The following is a 21,633-nucleotide window of genomic DNA, read 5'->3' on the forward strand; positions in this document are numbered from 1 at the left end:
ATACACTTTCCAAAGCAGAGACAATTACCACGCTACCTGCAGTAGCTTTGAAGGAGCAAGATATGTGATAAGCATATCCTGCATGGAGCAGATGTCAGGATACACAGTTTTCTAATACAGTCAGTTACATGTCAAGTTAAATGAGCAGCCTGAGTGTGATGTCTTGCCTTCATGCTTATCCATCTCTGAAGAGATCCTCTGGGTTATGGACAAGACGGCTGTCAAATTTCCTGAGATGATTAAGACACTTTTCCATGGCAAGGAGGCCATGAAATCCAGGACAAGAGGGTTAAATATTCAGAAGAGGCTGCAGAGAATGTGGGTTAGGGAAAGACTATGCTGGGTTTTGACAGTTAGCAACCACTTTCTTACCATCCTTCCTTTTCCTCCTGTTTGCTGTATTTTTTCAATGTATTTTGCTTCATATGAAGTGCTAAGCATTTCAGAAAAAGTGTTCTCAAAGTGCAGAGAGACATCTTTGTCCTGATTTGAATATTTTGAAAATAAAACCATAGCCAGCTTCCATCTCTTCTCTGACTATATTTGCAGAGATGTAACCATTGTCTCGGGCCCGCTCTTTTTATTGCACATGCCAGAGTTATATTGGAAGAGAACAGGTGGATGAATAGTACCACGATTAATCACGGTTCAATCGTGCTATGATATTATCTGTAGGCATATCAGATGTACACTATATTTATATGGAACAACACTCAGTCATACATTATGAATTCTGTTGAGAAGCAGCCATATGACCAGGAGAAAGTCGCATTTTTAGAAACTGTTAACTAGCACAGAGAGTCAAACGTGGGCTATTTGCAGTGCAGCCTGGGTAAGGTGGCAGAAGAGGCAGAATTCATAATGAATAAATTGGATATCGCTACCCAAATAGAGACAGCTGAGATTTCCATTTTCTTGCTTGGAGGGGAGCCCGTTCTCAGTGTCTCCAAGATCACAGAGCTTGCTGCTAATGCATTAAAAGCAAAGAAATCAATCTGAGAGAGCTTAGTGACGGGTACTGCTTCAGGAGCAGCAGCATTTGGCTTGCCCCAGCCCCATCATCCCCACACTCCCCATCCTTGTTCCCACCATACAAAAGTGGGGAGCCACACGGCGGAGGAGCTCACAGCAGAGGAGAAATAACCTACCCAGCCTTCGCACATCTGCGAGGACCACTAAACACCGCCTCAGTTGACGGGCATCTCTGGGCACATCTTCTCTTTCAGCTGAAGAGCAGCAGCATGGAGCAGTGCCGTTTGCCTTGCAGAGCTTCAAACTGCCTGAGTGCCAGGAAAATCCCTGAAAAATCCCCAAAAAGCTGAAATTACAGCCAAGCTATGTCCCTTTGCTGGGGCTTTCAAACAAACCTGAGATCTGGGCAAAGCCCTCACTGGGGTTTAGCTCTAGGCAGCTGCTGAAGCAAAAGGGGATGATTCTCTCTCGGTAACTTTTATAGTAGTTTAGTTTTGAAGTGGCGAGTGCAGCAGGTGGTAGCGGAGGAGCGTTGGCAGGATGGTCATCCGTCCATCCATCTGTCCGGCCAGCCGTCCATCCCCACTCCAGCTGGGGGGCTCGCCTCAGCCCCCGGGCACAGCGGAGTGGGAGGAGGGAGAAGGCACCACGCTGGGCAAGGGTTACTTGGGTTTTAAGTGCCAAGGAGCTTCTTGTCTTTACCAGCAAAGGCAGCAGGGCATCACCTCCCTCTGTACAAAAAGGACTTGTGTAAGTTAACCAGCTGTATTTTTTCCCTTTCACTGCAATAGCAGAAGCAGGTATCCCGTGCTGCTGCCCTCTGGGTTTCCCTGGCTACCACAGAAATGTGCCTTTTTACTTCCCCCACCCTCTTCTCAGTAGTAACAGTCTGTCCTGCGGCTCCTTCAGCCATGGGAACTGCTAAAGTGCAAAAGAGTCTTTTCCGACAATCATTTCTCTTCTTGTGCTCACTGGGTTTGTCATTAATAAAGGGTATTTTTGTTTTTCAAAGCTTTAGTTTTCAAATGAAATTGTGATTTTACTAACTCTTCTTATGATTCTAGTACAGAACGTTGCCCAAAGGGTTAACGCTGAATCTACTTGCTTTACACCCTGGGTTGTTAGTGGAGGTTTTTTTTGGAGTGGGAAGGGGTGAGGTTTTTTTTATTATTATTTTTTAATGGGAAAGAAGGGGAAATAATTGTTACACTGAGACAAATCACAGTCAAAACATATATCTAAATACTGAACCGTGACAGTAACTCTTCAGGGAAACTAGAGGGCAGACTTTTAAAATACTTCAAGCTCTGTAAAAATGTAGATAGGTACCTCATCGGCTTCCCAGAAAAACGTTAAGTGCCTAATTCCTAGGGGGTTTGCATGTTTAACCAGCTAAACGCTTTCAAAATACTGTCCTGAGATGGCTCAGGAAGCTTATTGCAGGAAAATAATAGTTGTTGCTGTGTGTCATCAGCCAAGCAGCTCCTATTGTAAGTCTGCTAATTATTATACCCAATATAAAGGAGTTGCCTTTTCCCTGTGCCTCCCTTTGTCTCAAAGTTGTTGTGTCATGAATTATGTCTTATTGTGTACTAGAAATCACTTTGGACTGGACAGGGTTTTTTAAATTATTATTACATGTGTGAGTATTGCTTAGCATCTGCGTGGGGCTTGGCTTCCGACCCGTTCATTGTGGGATGTTTACAAAGAACCTTGCAGTGGCAGAGAAAAATGGAGAGAAGTGAACCCTCATGGTCGAATCGCCAAGAAGGAAATTAAATTATTAGAAAATGTATTTGGATTTTTTTTTTTTTAATGTCTCATGATCCAGTCTTTAAGTCTGTGGGAGATGGGGCGTACGAGTGTTTGGCATCAGACACCTGAATGAAGGTAGAGATCAATGCAGCAGGAGACTGAGAAGAAGCGAAGGCTGTGGAACCGGTTTGGACGTGCCAATTGATGTTATACTGCAGAGCTGGGCACAGCTGGACCTCAAAGGTGCAGGAATAGCTGGAGTAAAACCATACTATTTAGAGTTTTAAAAAAGCCGGAGTATTTCTCTCCTAATTTGAGAAACTAGCTGTCTCCAGCAACTTCTGGATGGCAGGAGTGTTGAGCAGGAATTAGGGTTTCCAAGTCTGGCAGACCTGAAATTGTCGGCCCTTGGAAACCCCTGTCAAAGAGCTACACCAGCCTGTTGGCAGCCTGCCGGGGAGCCAGCACGGCAGCTGATAAGAAACTGCCCAGATCAGTCATGCTCAATGTTCCATGTTGCATCAGGAGAATTGCTGAAAGCAAGATGTTTCCATAAAAAGTTACACTTTCAAAGCATAAACCTTTCCCAGTAGAGAAATGTTCCACCAGAAAATGTTGGACCAGTTTGACTCTTGGCATACTCTAAGGTACAAAAGCTCATTGCATTTTAAATAAACTTCGGCAGCCTCAGCCCATGCCAACTCTCAAACAACAAATCAAGCAAACTTGACTTTTTCTCCTGTAATTATCCAACCTAGTAATTCTCTTGTCATTTTCCCCTTTTGCTCCACTGAAGGAAGAAAGATTGTGTTTGCATTACACCAAGATGCTGTTTGCTTCTAGGTTCATTGCCCTGGAATTTGAAATTCATAAACAGTCATGATATAAATATATATAGCTTTAATCCCAAATTACGTCTGCACAAACGGCACCAAAATTCAATTACCTTTAGGAGACACATGATCAGACTGGTTTATAAAACACTTTTTTGACATAGTCCTTTCCAAAACCAGCATGAAATGCACATTTTTTTCAGGGGCAAATGAAAGACAAAGTCTGCCTTGCCAAGGTTTGAACACACAGCTATTGAAAGTCTAACAAGTTAACACCTAATGCTTAGACCTTTTCCCTGAAACATTAAAGTTGCATGAGAGATGAAGAGTACTTGCAACAAGAAATGAATGGCAGAGCTAGAGGAAGATCCTGGAGGATATGTGAATTCTGAAGAATAATGAAATAAAAGTGTCCAGACAATGTTAAAATCTGGTAGGAACTGAAAAAACAGGCAGTACGGAAGCCTTTAAGGGGGAGTGTTTATGTGTTCATTGGTGCAGATGAATTAACATACTGTACAGACAGCCTTATATTGTGCTACCTGAAAACTACAATTTATAACAAACTAACACAGTAATGCCGATTCATCTTTTGTACATACCAGCGTGTCTCTGAAGTAACCTACCTCACTTTAAGTATAGGGGAAAGAAAATTTGGTACCTATAACTTAACTTTTGAATATGAATAACCACTATTAGGCTAAGTGTTCCATCTTATCTGATTAACTGATGGTTATGTGAGTCATTTATCAACTTAATAGTGTTTTAATATGTGCTTTTTGTCATTCAGTTCCTCAACTTTTTTTGAAAAGGAAAAAGCCATTCGCTCCACAAATGTCAGTGGGCAACAAAGACCAATGGCACTTCAGAAATGCCATTAGTGAGGGCACGTAATTGTGGACTCCACAGGAACCAGCAACGTGCCAGATATTTCACTTCCCGCAGCCTTTGCCCCTGCAACTCTATCACCTCCCGCAAAATAAAAATTCAAAATCTCTTGCTTACAATTTTTTATTTAAAAAATACAAATAACTTTCTAAACAGTATGTGGAAACCACGCAGACGCCAAGCAGTGTTGCTTACCCCTGGGCATGCATCTCTGGAGGAAATGCCAACTTATCAGGAGTATTTAAGTGGCAGCCAGCATGACAATAACAAAAGACATGAGCATTCAGGTGTGAAATCAGAGAACCTTTCCAGCAGAAACATTTTGCTGTGTGATATGTTGCCTTCAGATTTGTGAGAAAGTTTTGTACATAATTTAGAGTGAAGCTTTAATATTTGATTGGAGAGCTAGCACCAAATGAAGTGCCAGCGTAAAAGAAGTCCAAGGCAAATGCCTTCTTCCAGAATCTCTTTCGTGGGCTAAAACAACTTACTTGAAAATCATTGCTCGTCATTTAATTATGTAGCACTGTTACGCATTTTAGAGTTCATATGGCGTGAAACAGCATGATCTTGAGGGTGATAGCCCACTCCCACAATGCCTTTTATTGCACGGCTTGAGGGACTACAATAAGACTGCTGAAAGGATTCAACTGGAAGAGTCTTTACCCTACCATAACAATGTTAGTAAAAATAAAGTCACATTTCTCCGAATTTCAGCCTCCCCAAATCAACAATTTTCCTAGAAAAATGAATCTGGGTGGCCTGAATTTTCACAGAAAAGCCCAGAGCATCTGGGGATTTTCAATTTCCTGAGAAAGAATCAAAATTTTTAAACTAAATCGGGCACTTTTTGCGAGTAGCTTTCTTCTGTTAGATTCCCAGCTTCCTGTCCACCTCGAATAACAAACAACATTTCTAAGTATTTCTGACACCTGTTGTTCAGTGTCTTCAGAGCCTTGACACTACCTGTCTGGTGCAGACAAAGGCCATTAAGATTGTTACAAAATTGTGTAGCCTGAGCTACTGACTGAGGATTTACAGGGCTGCGAGATGCCACACCAAACGTCCTCCTGGGCAGAGTTCCTGGTGCTGGCAGGCCCATGCAGCTCTCTGTAGGTCACTCTGAGCCAACTACCTGGCCAAGGCATGTGCGAGGCTGGTGGGGTGAAGCTTCCACCGAAGTGCATGGGACTGTCACGAGAGCAGGCAGCAAGGTTTTGAGAAGTGCAAAACGCGTTTGGTCCCCCTGCTTGTGCTGCCCTATGTGGGACATGAGAGGGTTTGACTTTCCAGAGCCATAATGCTTGTGGTGAGCGAGGTCATGGTACAACCCAAAGGCTCTGGGGCCCGCACTCATAAGTCACTTTTCGAACAAACAAGGTTTTTCACTTTATAATAATTTGACTGTGTTTAATCCAGGTTACACAGCACAGTACCAGTTATTGTGTTCTTGCCTCTTGTACTTTAGCCGCAGACACCTGCAAGGCACTTCCCCCCCGCCAGTTATCTCTGTGGTGGGCTACCAAGCGCTGACTGTAGGGAGTCTTTGCGGCAAGAGCACTCACCACCATATACATTTTCTCCTAGCTGGAAACTTTGCTTTCAGAGACACATCCTGGTTGAGAAGCCCCAGTCATGCAATTAACTCTCAGCAGGTGCATTTCATATTGCATCAATGAGTGCTTCCTTACAGAGCCTTCGTCACACTCACTACAACAAAGATGTCCTGTTGTTTCAAATGCCACGGGTTTTTGCACTTTTTTAGTAGTTGATTTTTATTGCTGCTTTTTTTTCTGTGCTGAAAGTCTTATGAATCATCATTTTATTTCTAATAGTGCTTAGTCTGGCCCCTTCTGCCTGTATCTTTGTCCTGTAGACATCACAGTTACCAGTCTGAGGGGTTGTTTTTTTTCAGAAGGGGAGCTAGAAACATCTTTTAAATTTCATGGTGCATCACCACCCAGGTGCATTTCTACTGGCTATTTTTCGCCCTGTGCCTGCAAGCTGCTAAGTGATTTTGGTTATCACTGGAGAAATCAATAGGATTTGTAGCACCTTGAAGGAGGTAATAAGCACTTTGCAGGATCAGCTCTTGGGCCTTGGCTTCCTCACTGATGAATTTGCTATGACAATAATTCCTGAAGTTTCACAGCCTCTGTTAGCCTTTGTCTTGAGAATCTGAGTTGCTATTATGGGGAATGAAAATGAAATAAAACTAAACTGTCCTGGAAATCCTTTTCTAATCTCAGTTGCCATAAATTTTTTACTACTTAAGCTCTTAAAGTCACCTGGCTTCATTAGCAGTCTATTTGGGTGTCCTTGCTAATACGATCAGGATGATACCTTAAAAAGGGGACCCAGCCCTCGAGTGATGCCTGCACTGGGAATCAAAAGCCTTTTAAAGCAGAGGTGGTATAGGTGAACGAGAACAACTTAACATGAACTCAGAGAACAATTTTTTCCCTATATTGATTAATAATTGCAAAAAATAATAATTATAGGCACATGTCTGCATGAACTTAGCAGGGCTTAGTAAAGCGCCACAGAGGAAAACCTTTTTTTTCTCTTCAGAAGGCAGTAATTTAAAAGGTAGTAAAAGTACTGCAGCATAGTTCTCATTAACAGAGGTAGAAAGAGCCACTGCAGCTCCTCGTCAACAACCTTAATGACGGTGTTTGGTATATAATGCCTGATTTTTACTGCAAATCCACAGCTGGAAGCTTGGAGATGCCAAAACCTGGGGTCAGCCCATAATTTCTAAGGGTTTCAGAGATTGTCCTCAGAAGTCAGATCCTTGAAGCCCCTGGACAGAAGGGCTCCCACAGGTTCCCAAATGTTGGACCCTGCCATGCAAAACATGGCTTGGGCCCTTGGAGAGCTGCCACCTCTGGTTGGCTCTATGGTCCATGGCAAGGAAGGAGGTTTGAGGGAAGAAAAAGCATCTTACTTGAGAAAAACTTCAAGATGTTATAATTTGAGTGGGCCAGCTGCACTGTTGTCTTCTCAAGATAAGAAGATGTCTGCAGCTGGATAAGTGAAGGACAAGTCTCTTGCCAAAAAAATTTTTAAAGAATTTTTTCCTTTTGGGTAACAACTGCCCTAGATACTAGCTGAACCATCCAAATCACTGGATTTTACTATTGTTACATGGTTAATCCAATGGCAACTAATGGGAAATGGTCCGTTGGGGAACTGATAGGCTTCTGTACTTACACAATACTTAGAAATTTGCTTTAGAAAGTTAAAAAATATCTGATGTATAGAACGTAAAGAAGCCAAGTTGCTGTTTCAGCTGGCTTCAACCAGGAGTCCATGCACAAACCTTACTATGAATAATATTCACATGTATGATTTGTTCATGTGTTCTTTTGTTCATGCTTATTAACTCTCTGGGAACCATTTGCATAAATCAGCTGCTGTGCCCAAGCAGTTGCAATCTCCAAATAACTAAGGGAACAACTTAGCAACCGTGCCCTGTTTAATACTTCTGCACTGAGCCAAAAATCCTCCAAAGAGCTTCAGACACATAATGATATCTAATCGGTTTTCTTTACCACTTCAACTGTTATGGCAGCCATTAGGTCAGCGCAACGCCATTCTTCTTAATTGTGTTATGTCAGATAAGTACCTAATTTATACCTTTTGAAAATGCCACAGATTTGTTCCGTATTTGGCAGGAGATAAATCTGCTGCCATATGACGTGGACCTGTTGGAGCGGGTCCAGAGGAGGGCCACAAAAATTATCAGAGGGCTGGAGCACCTCTCCTATGAAGACAGGCTGAGAGACTTGGGGTTGTTCAGCCTGGAGTAGAGAAGACTCCAGCGAGACTTTATTGTGTCTTTCAGTACTTAAAGAGGGCCTACAGGAACGATGGGGACAAACTATTTAGCAGGACCTGTTGCAATAGGACAAGGGGTAATTGTTTTAAACTAAAAGAGGGCAGATTTACATGAGACATAAGGAAGAAATTTTTTATGCTGAGTGTGGTGAAACACTGGCACAGGTTTCCCAGAGAGGTGATAGATGCCCCATCCCTGGAAACATTCAAGGTCAGGTTGGACGGGGCTCTGAGCAACATGATCTAGTTGAAGATGTCCCTGCTCATTGCAGGGGGGTTGGACTAGAAAAACTTTAAAGTTCCCTTCCAACCCGAACCATTCTATGATTCTATCGCATATTCATTTGAAACACCTCCATTCAATAGCTGTGGCTCCAGTTCTCCGTTCAGAGCCACTGGGTTAAATTGTCTCTTTTGCAAATTCTTTTACTGACAAAGATTTGTGTCAATGTAGGTAAGAAGAAATTTTATAAAAGGAGGAATGTTTTCACTTGACTGTTTTTTTGTCTTAAATAAAAAGGTCTATTGTGGTTGACTAGACATGCTGTTACACAGTACTCTATTGCAGCTCCCTTGTGCGTGCACTACTGAACCACAAATAGTGGAAAAGGTCAAAACTGTCCTTAGTTTCCCATGTTGTACTGAGAATTTGAGGAACAATATGTATGAGAAAGTGAGCATATGGCTCTCAATAATTTCTTTAGTGGAAAAGACATCATTTTTGTCTGAAATTCTTTGTCAGACATATCTAAAGAATAGAAGTTCTGATCTTTTTTGTTTTGAAACCCTGTGTATATGTGTATGCACAACCTGTATCTCCATTTTCCCCAATTTTAGCTGCTTCCCCACATATTTCAATTGACTTTAGGTAAAGTGCAAAAAAAAAAAAAAAAGACAAATTATTTAATATTTCCAGTATTTCACAGAATCACAGAATGGTTGAAGTTGGAAGGGACCTCTAGAGGTCATCTGGTCCAACCCCTCTGCTCATGTGGGGCCACCTAGGGCAGGCTGCCCAGGACTGTGCCCAGAAAGTGTAAATGAGAGCAAATATATTTTAAAAAGATATACGAGAGGTGCTCAGATACAGGAGAGTTGCTACTATTATCCTGACAGAAAAGTAACAAATGTGTTGAAATAATTTGCAAAAAGCATGCAAGAAATTTCAATTTAAAGTCGTCTTTTTCATTTAGTCAACCAGCTACCACTGGGAGGGAGTCAAAGGATGAACTCCCATTTGCGACCTAAACCCTCTCTCTGGTGTCCCATCACGGTATTAATATGTTAACCTGGAGCACATTTGACTTCCTAGTGCCTCTTCCGCCATCTGTGTGGACAGTGATTCCAGATACCCTACAAATGTTAAAGCAGTTACACATGAGAAGATGGTCTTAGCAAGTGGTGCTTACCGAAGGAAAGTGAGGGCAGATGAATTAAAGCATATTCCTTGGCTCTTCAGGTTACCGTTTCAGGAGAGACAAGGCTTTTACTAGACTTGTAGGAGAATTAGGGAGTCAAAGGGGACAGTCCAGCTTTATTTCACCAGAGCAATCAAAGTAGACATGACCCTGGATTTACTTTTTTCACCGGTTTTTCCTTCTGAAGGTCAGTGTGTTTCTAATTCTAGGCTAATTCTGCTCCAGACTAACAAAAGTTCATGAACTCTGTCCCCTTCTTACCTTACTGAAACTGATACCCTTTTCATTCCCAGAGTGCTATTTGCTAGGAATGCCCAGATGTCATTTAAAATTTTTGCGAACAAACCCCTTCTCTGGGTCTCCGAACTCCATAGGATGTCATTACCTTAAATCCCTACTTGTATTTTTGAAGAGGCATTTTTTGACCCTTTTTATGAATTTTTTCCAATCAGTGCAAAATCTTGTCCAAGTAGCCAAACCTGTTGTCTATGTGCAATCCCACAGTATGTAATGAAAGCTTGCGGTTGATTATAATCTTTAGAGTTCGCATGATTTAAATCATGCTTCACAGCTTGGCTAAACGGCATTGTAAGGAAAAGACCCAGTTCTCCAACTGTAACCCCCCTTCCGCTCCCAAATAGAGGACTTCTTGCTGCCTTTTCTTAAGTGTTGCATGTATGACTGTGATAGTGGTGAGTAAGAGATCTATAAATGGGTTCTGATGAGGAGTAAACATCATGTGGTTGTTCGCTTTGGAAGCTTGTTGAGTGGGAGGCATTTACTGAACCTCAGTGCACTTGTTATAATCACTGATTTTCTATGAAGTGCTAATGGGATATGTCTGTTTGCTCCTTTGTAAAGTTACTTGTTATAAAACAGGCTGCCTTAACAGAATCTTAAGGTTAAATATATAAGGCTGAAAACTGTTCAAATAAAGATAAATTTGATTAAAGACAGGTGATTCATGCATGGCCCTTAATTATATAATAATAGCACCGAATGTGGTCATTTTATTGCAAATATGGAGACAACAGCCAAAATCTGGATTCATTTCATGTTTCGACTTCTTTCAGCTGACATGTTGTGTAAGAACAGAAAATAGTGACAGTTGGAATTACTGGTGCTTTTTTTTAGAGTAAATCTTTCATCTCTTTGCTGTTAACCAGTTTAGGCATATTTTCAGGGAGATTCAACATTAAAAACTATTTTTGAAGGAAACAAAAAGTGAGATTTTGCAATTTATTTATTTATTTAGGTGTATTTTTGAAGTTGTATCTATGTTGAATAGCACCAAAATTAAATTACTTTTAACATAAAAATAGCCATTGCTTTTTCCCATGGCTAGAAAACTTGGGGACCCAGTCTTTTTTGTCCCAGAAGCTAACACTGGTATCTCATCGACTGCAATCACAGCCCTGCAGATTCTCAGACACGGAACGAAGAAACTCTTGAGGGCTGAAAAAACACCTAATTCCATGATTCAAAAAAGCTCCTAAAGATGTGCTTATGTCCATCCTTAATCAGGAAAACATTTAAGCATTTGCTGTCAAGTACATCCTTTTCTGTTTTCTTTAAAATGGCAGAGTGTTGTTCAGTAGAATAAGGTTGATTGGATTGGCAAGAGAGGCGCTGGTAGATAAGCTGCAGCAGCTGAAAGAATAACCAGGGAACATAACTGTGAGGATTATTAATGTACCATAAGCAACCTATTTTTGAGTTTACAGACTCCTATTGATCTCTGGAGGAGTTAGAGCTCTAAAAATAACGTGCCTTTGGGAGCCGGGAGAGAAAGAATTGGAGCTGGCTGGAGGGAGGTCTGAGTGGATCAGAGCGTCATGGGGAGATAATAGAGGGTCCACTGTCTGCAAAGGGAGTTCAGGTAGCAATTATAAGGAACCAGAGAGCAGAGAGTGCACCTGAGAGAAAGATAATATTATTAGCAGGTGTTAAAATAGCACTCTTGCAAACAGTGTGCTTTAGACAAAATTTGAGAACAGTGGGTTTGGTTTTCCTCAGCACCTGAGCAAGGAGGCAAGGCTCAGCATCATGACAATTTGGTTGCTCCTGCATTTGGATGGCAAGCAGCAGGGTTCTTGGGGCTGTAGTACTTTTCTTGCTCCTCTCATTAGTTAACTAGTCTTGTGGATGCATGACCTCTTAGAAGACTGGGTTTCCTTTGACTAGAGTTGCTATGGCTCAGTTGTGACTGGGAGAACTGGAGACAGTAGACTTTTTGGAGGGTCCACCGCCTAGTCAGGGTCCTGTGCCATGGGAGGGGGAAGAAGAGAGGTGCTTGCTTGGCTGCCTGTGATATGATGCCAGCTGGGACCTTTTCCCCCTGAGATCATAAAGGTATTAAGTGACTACTTGTCACTTAATATCTTTATTAAAAAGAGATAAACATGTTAAGTAACTACTTGAAAGGACATTGTAGAGAGGTTGGTGCTAGTTTCTTCTCACAGGTAATTAGCGATAGAACAAGAGGGAATGGCTTCAAGCTGCAGCAGGGTAGGTTTAGGCTGGACATTAGGAAAAAATTCTTCACAGAAAGAGTGGTTAGACACTGGAATAGGCTGCCGAGGGAGGTGGTGGAGTCACCATCCCTGAACGTGTTTAAGAGTCGTTTAGATGTGGTGTTAAGGGATATGGTGTAAGGGAGAACTTTGTAGAGTGGAGTTGATGGTTGGACTCAATGATCCCAAGGGTCTTTTCCAACCTAAATGATTCTATGATTCTATTCTATGATATGGGGCCTACAGGAAAGATGGGGAGGGACTCTTTATCAGGGAGTGGAGCAATAGGACGAGGGGTAACGGTTTTAAACTGAAAGAGGAGAGATTTAGATTAGATATTAGGAAGAAATTCTTTCCTGTGAGGGTGGTGAGACGCTGGAACAAATTGCCTAGAGAAGTTGTGGGTGCCCCGTCCCTGGAAATGTTCAAGACCAGGCTCAATGGTGCTTTGAGCAGCCTGGTCTAGTGGGAGGTGTCCCTGCCCACGGCGGGGGGGTTGGAACAGATGATCTTTAAGGGCACCTAATCCGAACCATTCTATGATTCTACGATTCTACAATTCTATGATTCTATATTAAAACTGATTTCAGCAGAAGCTGAGTGTCAAAGGTCTGGGATCTATAACTAAATGAAGGGAGGCCAAGGGAGTATGTGAAGAAATGGAGCACATGGCTAAAAGTAATCCCAGCAGGCAGATTACTTGGATTATTAACAACACAGTAATAGGGTATATAACACCTTGTTGGTTTAGTTGTTAAACTCACTGACAGTTCCACAGCAAAGGAGGGGCAAGCAGTGACCTTGCACCTGGCCGTCATGAGTGGAGGACAGCTTCCCTTGAGACCAAAAAAGGCTCTTCCCAGACTCACAGACTGGCTGGGGCTTGAGAGCACATCTGGAGACCGTCCAGTCCAACCCCCGGCTCAAGACAGGGTCATTGCTCAAGGCCATGCCCGGTCAGGTTTTGAATATCTCCAAGGATGAAGAATCCTCAACCTCTCTGGGCAACCTGCTCCGGTGTTTGACCACCCTGACAGTAAAAGAAGTTTAGTTTCCTGCTTACATGAAATGCCCTGTGTTTTAATTTGTGTCCTGTCATTGGGCACCATGGAGGAAAGTATGGCTCCATCTTCTTTGTACCTTTATCACCAAGATCCCTGGGGGCTCATTGTGCACAGCACAGGATGGCTGGTATTAGGAGCTCAGGAAATTAAGAAAGGCTAAGCTACTTGGACAGTAATGTGGGGGAAGACAAGCATGGTATAAAAAAATCCCATATAATCCTAAAAAAACAGAATGCTAAGTTACAGCTGTCCTTCAAGCCACAAACCAGCCCACAATGCATTTGGAGGCAGAACCTGACGTTGGCCTCTTTGAGCAGAAGGATCAGAAAACACTTGTGACACCGAGGACCACATTGTGCTGGGATGTGCCTGCTGTGCTCTGCACACCCTCTCTTCTGATCCTGGTCTTCAGCACATGGGTTTAATCACAGCCAGTAATGTTTTATCCACCCACCACGAGAAAACAGTCACCTTGGGGTATTCAGGAACAGGCACAGGACAGAAGAATACTCGACTCAAACACAAGGAGAGCGTGTGTAGGCAGGCAGTAATCACATAGGACAGGATTACACGTGCCTGCGTATCCTGGGGAGCCATCAAATACAGCCTTACAGTTGGATTTTGCTTTTGATTTCGGAAAGATAAGTGCCTAAAATTACTTGATTGGAAGGAAATTTCAGCTGAAAAAAAACAGTACGTTGCCATACTGAATGAGGCTACAAGACGATTCTGTTGTTTGATTGCTAATGTCCACAGAGTGCATTAGTAGCACTGCATGTGGTTTTATGACCTCTTTCCCATGGACAATGACACCCCCTCACTTTTTTTCAAGTAAAGTTAATTAACTTTTGACTTCTTTATTCAAAAGTCACCAACGCTTTCAAGCAGTTAGTGTAAGCCATGAAGGGTTTCTCTTAACGGCACTTCTTTTCTCCAGGGAAGCGTTTCTTCTCAAAGCTAAGCAATCCCAGCCTTTTGAATGTCCCTCCAATATTTGTTCAAATGTGTACGGCCCACACATGTTCAGGAGCACAGCAAAAGCTCACTTTATGCAACACATTGTGAAATATAGAAGGTTGTCATTTTTTTTTCTCTGTCCTGTGGCTTTTCCTCTACTTTCCAAGCATTTGTTAAAGGTTCATGAGTTCAATAACATATACCAAAAATAGAGATATTCCTTCACCCCAAATACTTGAACATTAGCTGATTAAACACATACTCTGGCGAAGCTGGTGTCTTGAACTTTTGAAAGTCAGTCGCAAAACCTGTTTTCCTCGGTATTGAGCTGTCTGGAACTACTGATGCCAACAGCAACCACAGATATCTCTTAACTTCAAAAAGAACAGGAATAGACCCTACGCTGGGCTTCAAATTAGCTGTGACTATGCAGGGAAGACTCACTGTCGACAGGTCAATGGAAATTGCTCTTCATTCACCAGACAGCAGCTAAACACCTCCCACGGACCCCCCTTTTACATAAGTAAATAAATTAGCTCCAGTGGTATTTATACAAACAACACAGGAAAAACTGTGCTACTATGTCTAGAATACTGTCTCAGCGCAGGTCAGTCGTGGAAATTAAAGCAGAAATAGGGGAGGAGTGGAACTGTGACAAAAATAGTTGCAGGAACAGACACACTACCAAAAGAAGAGAGGCTGAAAATCCCTGGGACTGTTCAGTTTGGACAGGAGACAAAGAAGGAGACTCACTAGCAGTAAGGACTCTAAGGGGCAGAGCAGAGAAAGCAAGAGAAGAGGATAACCAAAGCAGCTGAAAAAAGATTTAAGAAGGAATATATATACATATATATATATGTATACCAGTAAATAGTATTTACTGGTAAAATCAAATTATATTTTGACTTTTATCCAACTGATGCATCCCTACTACCTGTGGCATGGTGCTGCTATGTCATACGGAAGGATTTGCCACCGGTGCCTGTGGAAGCAGTGCTGGGGCATCCCTGGGGACGAGTCCATGGGCCCCTGTAGGGTTGGACCCGGCTCACCCCAGGGCAGGGGCAGCCCCAGAGCCCCCCACACCTGCCGGGGCAGCTGGGCAATGGGATGGCGCAGGGGGAGGCACAGCTGCCCTGTACTGAGGGCAAAACTCAAGGCTTGAAAGGCCTGAGCTCTTAAGAGAGTCGGGAAGTTTCGTCAGACAGAGATTTGGAGAGTGGGCGGAAAAAGCTAGTGGATCAAAAAGATTTGTTTCACACCCACTCTGTATTCCCTGAGCTTGGGTGTAAACAAGTACACTCGGTGAAAGCAAAATTGCGGGTGCGGGGCATATACTCCCCCTCGCAACTTCCAGGCACTTTTCTGCATGCTCTCAAAATACCTGTGAGTGCACTGATGAATTATTGATTTCTGGTCTTGTATTTGTCACACAGGTCTGACAGGAGAAACCGAATGGATTCCAATGAATGGAGATAATTTGAAACATTTTATATATTTGTATGAAGACTCTGAACTTCCTAACTCTGCAATATCCCATAGGAAGCATCTTGGTACATTTACATCAACACTTTATTCTTGTCCGTTTTGCTTAACATAGGAAAATACTGCTGAAATAAAACAGAACACAGCAACTAGCAGTGAATGTATGTATATTCAGGAATGATTTTGACTTTAGAACAGGGAATTGTGTAGTTTGAAGTTTGAGTAAAAGTAGAATAAATACTTAAAAAAAAAATTATTTGCAATTAATTTGGTTTCTTCTTTTGAAAAAAAAAATCAATGGGGACAAAAGAGTTTTAAACTGATTTGACAAAATGCAGAATTAATGAGGAATGTAACATCTAATTTCCTGCTGTGTATTCCTGGTTATAGAACAGGAATCTTGTATCATGTGTGGTAAAGGAAATGAAAATATTAAAAGGGATGGTCTCTCTGATGAGTTTAGCTAAATTCTTCTTGTTGTTGTAGAGCCAAAGTATTTCTTTTTCTTGAGAATCTAAAATGCACTGGTGTACTGATATTTATGCATTACCTTTACCTTATACAATGAAAATACAAGATGGGAGCTGGCTGACAGAAAACCTGCAACCTTTATTCAAATAAACAGGTCAAGCAGCCTTGATGGAACACGCTCCTGAGCACAGGCTGAAACATCACCGCCTCCAAAAGCCCAAATAAAAAGGGGACACTGAAATACTGATGCTGAGCAAAAAGCATGCATGATCACACCAACTCTTGCATACGATGCTTAATCCCTGGCACTTGTTTTATACGGACTGTACATAAATAGAGACTGTTTGATGCATATTCTATTTTTGGAAATGAGATCTTATTGTTAGAGAAATTTAATACACTGTGTCTCCTTGGTCTCTCTTGTGTTATTTACTGTGAAGGGAAAAGAGGAGTTGTTTTGTAACAATATTCTTCTACTGTTGATTGAAAACTGTTCTACATGCTCTGAAACTCTCTGCCTGGCTCTTGTTTATTCAATTAAAATAAAGATAATTATTCTGGTTAGAAAGCAGATTTCAAGTTGAATATTACTAACAATGACATCCCTTTAATTCTTGTTTGCTACATCAAAAAATACAAAAGCTAACTGGCAATATTTTTGTATTTGAAGTTATTACATATACATGCATGGCTTTGAACAGGAAATTAGAAAGGAGTTCTACTTGCTGCAGCTCAATTAAAAGGACATTCTTGTATTTTTTACTTTCAATATGCAATACCGACATTGCTCACTATCCTGCTTCGTCCTTATATGCTTATGTCTGATTTCCTTTAATGCGTTCCTTGGAGGCGAATGTCCCCAAAAAACAGGTTGAAATGAAAGTGTCAAGAGGCAAAATGCATCAGGAGCACCTTTCATTTACATACCGATAAGATTAACATGTCTATTCAATCGAAAATGAACTATTTTCCCCCACACTGCATTATCAGTCACTGATATTGGACTGCATTGTTCCTTCCAGTATGGAAGTGATAAGAAGAGGAGAAAACACAATCCCTTGAGCCAAAGGCATGTTGAAGGCGAGCTGAGTCAGGGCCTCTGCTTTTATTATTCTTTACTCACTTTAAAAATACTCATTTCAGAGAACTGTGGAAAGGTGAAGCCACATTTTTTCCCCTCTTTTCACAGTTAGGAAACTTCATCATTTCTGGGGAAATTCCAGGGGGTGGGCAGAGCTAGGACCACATCCCAGTCATCGTGTCTGAATGTGTAAGTGAAATAAAAAAACACCCATCCCTGACACAGAAGTGTGCTTCTTTTGGCAGATTTCAACTCCTTGCTACAAAGTGGAGGTGTACCACCAGTGGCCATCGAAATATCTTCATGGTGGGGAGAGGCTAGGCAGAGCTTTTTCTCATCTTCATATTTATTTTAAATGAAATTTCACAATATATGTAACTTCAAACCAACTCAAGGCTGACAGCTATGGGGCGTGGGGATCAGTGAGGACCCCGAGTTAGGTCTTAGCATTATGAGGAATCTTTATTAAAGCATAAAATTAGCATCTAAGTTCTAGAAAAACAGGAGGCTGTGAAGGCTCTCTGTGTCTCAGCTAGCTGTTAACGACTGGTCTGATCCATCATGTGCTAGTGATGTTACTTTTCATCGAAGCCTTATGAAAGGGTCTGGTTGTGGGGCATCCACAGACCAGTGAGAGGAGCCCCAAGCAACTCTGCAGTCTATTACTTCTGGCACGGAAAATTTTGCCCCCCAAATGTTAGATTTTGGCACAATTTTAGGGAAAGATTGAGGTCTTGCACTGAAAGATGAGCACAGAAATACATAATAGCAGATCATGCTAAAATCATGCCTGTTTTATATGGTTGTGTGCCAGGCTTTGTCAGTATGAGCCAAGCCCGCTAACAGCTCTACATTAGCACCTCGCTAATGAGATGATACATGACCACCCCTCGACAGTGAAGCCAGAGGAATGGTTGCAGCAAAATAAATAGTTACCATAACTAACCACAGAGAAATAAACTCCCCTCCACCCCACAACGCCTAACCTGCTTAATGAGGAACTCATGAAATAAAGCAAAATAGCCAGATTTCAGCATCATCCCTATGCTCTGGTCTCCACACGGTGCTGGCATGACAGTAAATCAAAGGGGCAGTATTGCCCTGGTGTCACTAAGCTCTGGGCATGTAAAACGGAGGAAGAGTTTCCTTTGTTAACTCCCTTCCCAGTCCTCTGCGCAGTAATTTTTTTTGTCCCAATGCCGAAAGAGAGACTTCTTTAATCTAACTGAACATATTTTTCTGAGAAATTGCTCAACAATGTGGTGGAGACATGTTCTGTTAGAAAACCAGAAATAGTCATTGCGCTGTGCCCAAGGCAAAGGGTTTAGTCTAATGAGACACCAAAACCTCGGCACATTCGGGGGGAGACTTTTAATCATCGGCCACGCGAACAAAAACACACTGTAATGATTCCTCTGATCATCTGCACAGAAAAATCCAAATGCATTGAACTTAGAGGTAAAGATAAAGGTAGAGATAAAATAATAATTACTGTTACCGGGAAACTTTTGGTGAGTTTGAATGTATTTCAATTGCTGACTCTGATTTAATCACTTTCAATTAAAAGATTAAAATGCTTCTGCATTTCTAAGACAAATAGTGTTACTTGCCTTAAAACTCTGGAGGTTTAGCTGTATGCATAACTTGAATTATAGAACTAAACCAGCAGTTTTGCATTTTCTCTGGTGGTGTAAGCTATTATTTTTAGTAGTAAAAGGAAGGCCCCACTGTACTACTTTACTTACTGTACCAGAAAAACATCTGTAGTTACAAGAAACTGTGTTTATGGACGTGAATTCCCAAAATCAACATCTTGAGATACAGTTCATTGAGTTCAGTGGCATCTTACCAGGACTGTGCTCAGTGCAATCACAGGGGCGATAAAGATGGCCCTTCTATTTATCTCTTGTTCCATGCTGTCTGTAAATTATTTATGGGAAGATGTAATAAAAATCCAGCACTTTGGCCATTTTGTATTATAAAAAATTGATGTTGAGAGAAGAGAATCAGAGAAGGCTGTCCAAGGAAAGTAGTTGTGTTTATCTTGGTAATAGCTTTAGGGCCAAAATGTTGAAACAATTTTCTTTTGCCCTTGTGACTAAGTCCTGGTTTCCCTGTGTGCACATTTAATTTGAATGAAATTCTGCTTTATAAGTGAAACAGATGATTGAGCAATGTGCTTGGCAAAAAAATCCTAATTTTGGTATACAAGCTGCCTAGTCCTACTGGTGCATGAATAATTACAAAGGAAATTCCCCCTAATGCCAGTTTTTTGGCCCTCAGAAAGTACTGCAGCTTTGCTCCTTAGTTTCCCCCCCCCTCGACAAAACAGTTCTCTGGAGACAAAAAACTAAGAGTTGGATATAAGATCAGTCAGACTTGGTAAAATCCAGTTTTCCTGAGTCTTTGGAAGCAGTCTAAAGCCATTTATAAAATAAACACATCTGTTCACGTTGTACTCGCTTCCCACTACGTTACTTTGCAGTAACTATGAAATGGGTGTTTTCAAAGATATCCTACAGAAGACTGGTGACTAACTGCAAGTGCAATAGCAAAGTGACAATGTTCTGCCCCTGATACCAACCGCGGGTCTCATATGCAGCAGTGTTTGATAAATCTTGTCTGCTTACTAATTAAATTTGATTTTGTCTTGATGTCGTACTGTGAAAAGTGACCTAATTCTTTGCTGTGTTTTTAGTGAAACTGAAATTCAATTTATCTTTCTTACAGATGCTGCATTCTTAGTAAATGTTTTTTGCAGGTACTGCAATAGTTCCTATTGAGAGTATTCAGCCAATACAGTGGTTCTTCATTTTCATATAATGCTTATGACTTTCCTAGCTGATCATTTGCGGGATCAGAATGGGTCTTAACAGATCTCCCTTCTGTCAGAAGACTGATAATGCCAGCCCTGACCTGAGCAGAAATGCAGAAGTCAGCATGCAGCTCAACTGGACTTTGTAATGATGCTGCACACAGTATTTTCTGTCCTTCTTAGCACACAGATGTTGATCAGGTGATCCTCCTGTACTCAGCCGGCACTGGAGAGGCCCCACCTCGAGTACTGTGTTCAGTTTTGGGCCCCTCACTACAAGAAAGACATTGAGGTGCTGGAGTGTGTCCAAAGAGGTGCAACGAAGCTGGTGAGGGGTCTAGAGCACAAGCCCCATGAGGAGCGGCTGAAGGAGCTGGGGTTGTTTAGTCTGGAGAAAAGGAGGCTGAGGGGAGACCTTATCGCTCTCCACAACTACCTGAAAGGAGGCTGTAGCGAGGTGGGGGTTGATCTCTTCTCCCAAGTAGCAAGTGATAAGTCAAGAGGAAATGGCCTCAAATTGCACCAGGGGAGGTTTAGGGTGGATATTGGGAAAAATTTCACTGAAAGGTTTATCAAGCATTAAAGCTGGCTGCACAGGGAAGGGGTGGAGTCACCATCCCTGGTGGTATTTAAAAGACACGTAGATGTGTTCAGGGACATGGTTTAGTGGTGGACTTGGCAGTGTTAGGTTAATGGTTGAACTCGATGATCTTATAGGTCTTTTCCAACCTAAACAATTCTATGATTCTAAGTTTGGGCACAAGGGGCAGGATTCACATGCCTGCTTGGACACGAGGAGGGTCCATATGGGTAGATGGATTCATCGAGTGCGGTGGGAGAACACAAGAGGGGTCGGCTCCTAGAGACTGAGATGGGGAAGGTGGGAGTGAGAGGCAGAAGAGAAGGACATAGATACAGATTTCTACTTTGAGAAACAAGCCAGGGCCCAAGAGTGATTCCAGGGCTACCAAGATCCCTGCTGCCATATCACTTCTTTCCTCCTGCTCAAATTTTCTAACAGGCAGCTCAGCAGAGACACCAGAGCAGGTCCAGAAGGCTAGAGAGAGGTATGTGCTGGGCTGACACATGACAGATGAATGCTTAGAGGAAGGCCAAAGACCTGAGGAGACATTTCAGGGCCCTTTGGATCCTTACTGAACTCAGGAAAACTACCTTGCTCCTTGCTCCCCACCACCAGTCTTGGTGTGTGCTGAGGTGCTGATTTGCAGGGTGATTTGGTGATTTGGTGATTTGCAGGGTGATTTGGAGTTGATGGAAGAAGCTGGGGGGCTTGAGTAGTTAGGGGTTTACTTCTCAGTGTTTTTGGTTGCCCTCAGAGTTGTTGCCAAGGTGACCCTGGCCTGGAGCCCATATCTAGAATTAAGAAGGTCAGGAGAATACCCATATTCATGCTTTTCTACAGAAACCAGGAAAGGAGCACACATTTCTACCTTTTACTGCAAAGTCAAATAAATCACACACACACAAAATCAAATAAAGCACCCTGCCCTGTGGAACACATAGTGTCCTCCTCCTCCCTC

General features: G+C 42.1%; 1 protein-coding gene across 4 annotated transcripts in view; it reads left to right on the forward strand.

The window, feature by feature from the left end:
• Nucleotides 1–16,965, forward strand: part of SMPX (small muscle protein X-linked) — a 40,993-nt gene extending 24,028 nt beyond the window's left edge. For all 4 annotated transcript variants that reach the window (XM_074604972.1, XM_074604982.1, XM_074604990.1 and 1 more), the window contains exon 5: nucleotides 15,677–16,965. The gene's annotated coding sequence lies outside the window, so the exon portion shown is untranslated. The remainder of the gene's footprint in view (nucleotides 1–15,676) is intronic.
• Nucleotides 16,966–21,633: the final 4,668 nt, after the last annotated feature.

The sequence above is a fragment of the Larus michahellis genome, chromosome 1 (assembly GCF_964199755.1).
Source record: "Larus michahellis chromosome 1, bLarMic1.1, whole genome shotgun sequence".
Classification (NCBI taxonomy): domain Eukaryota; kingdom Metazoa; phylum Chordata; class Aves; order Charadriiformes; family Laridae; genus Larus; species Larus michahellis.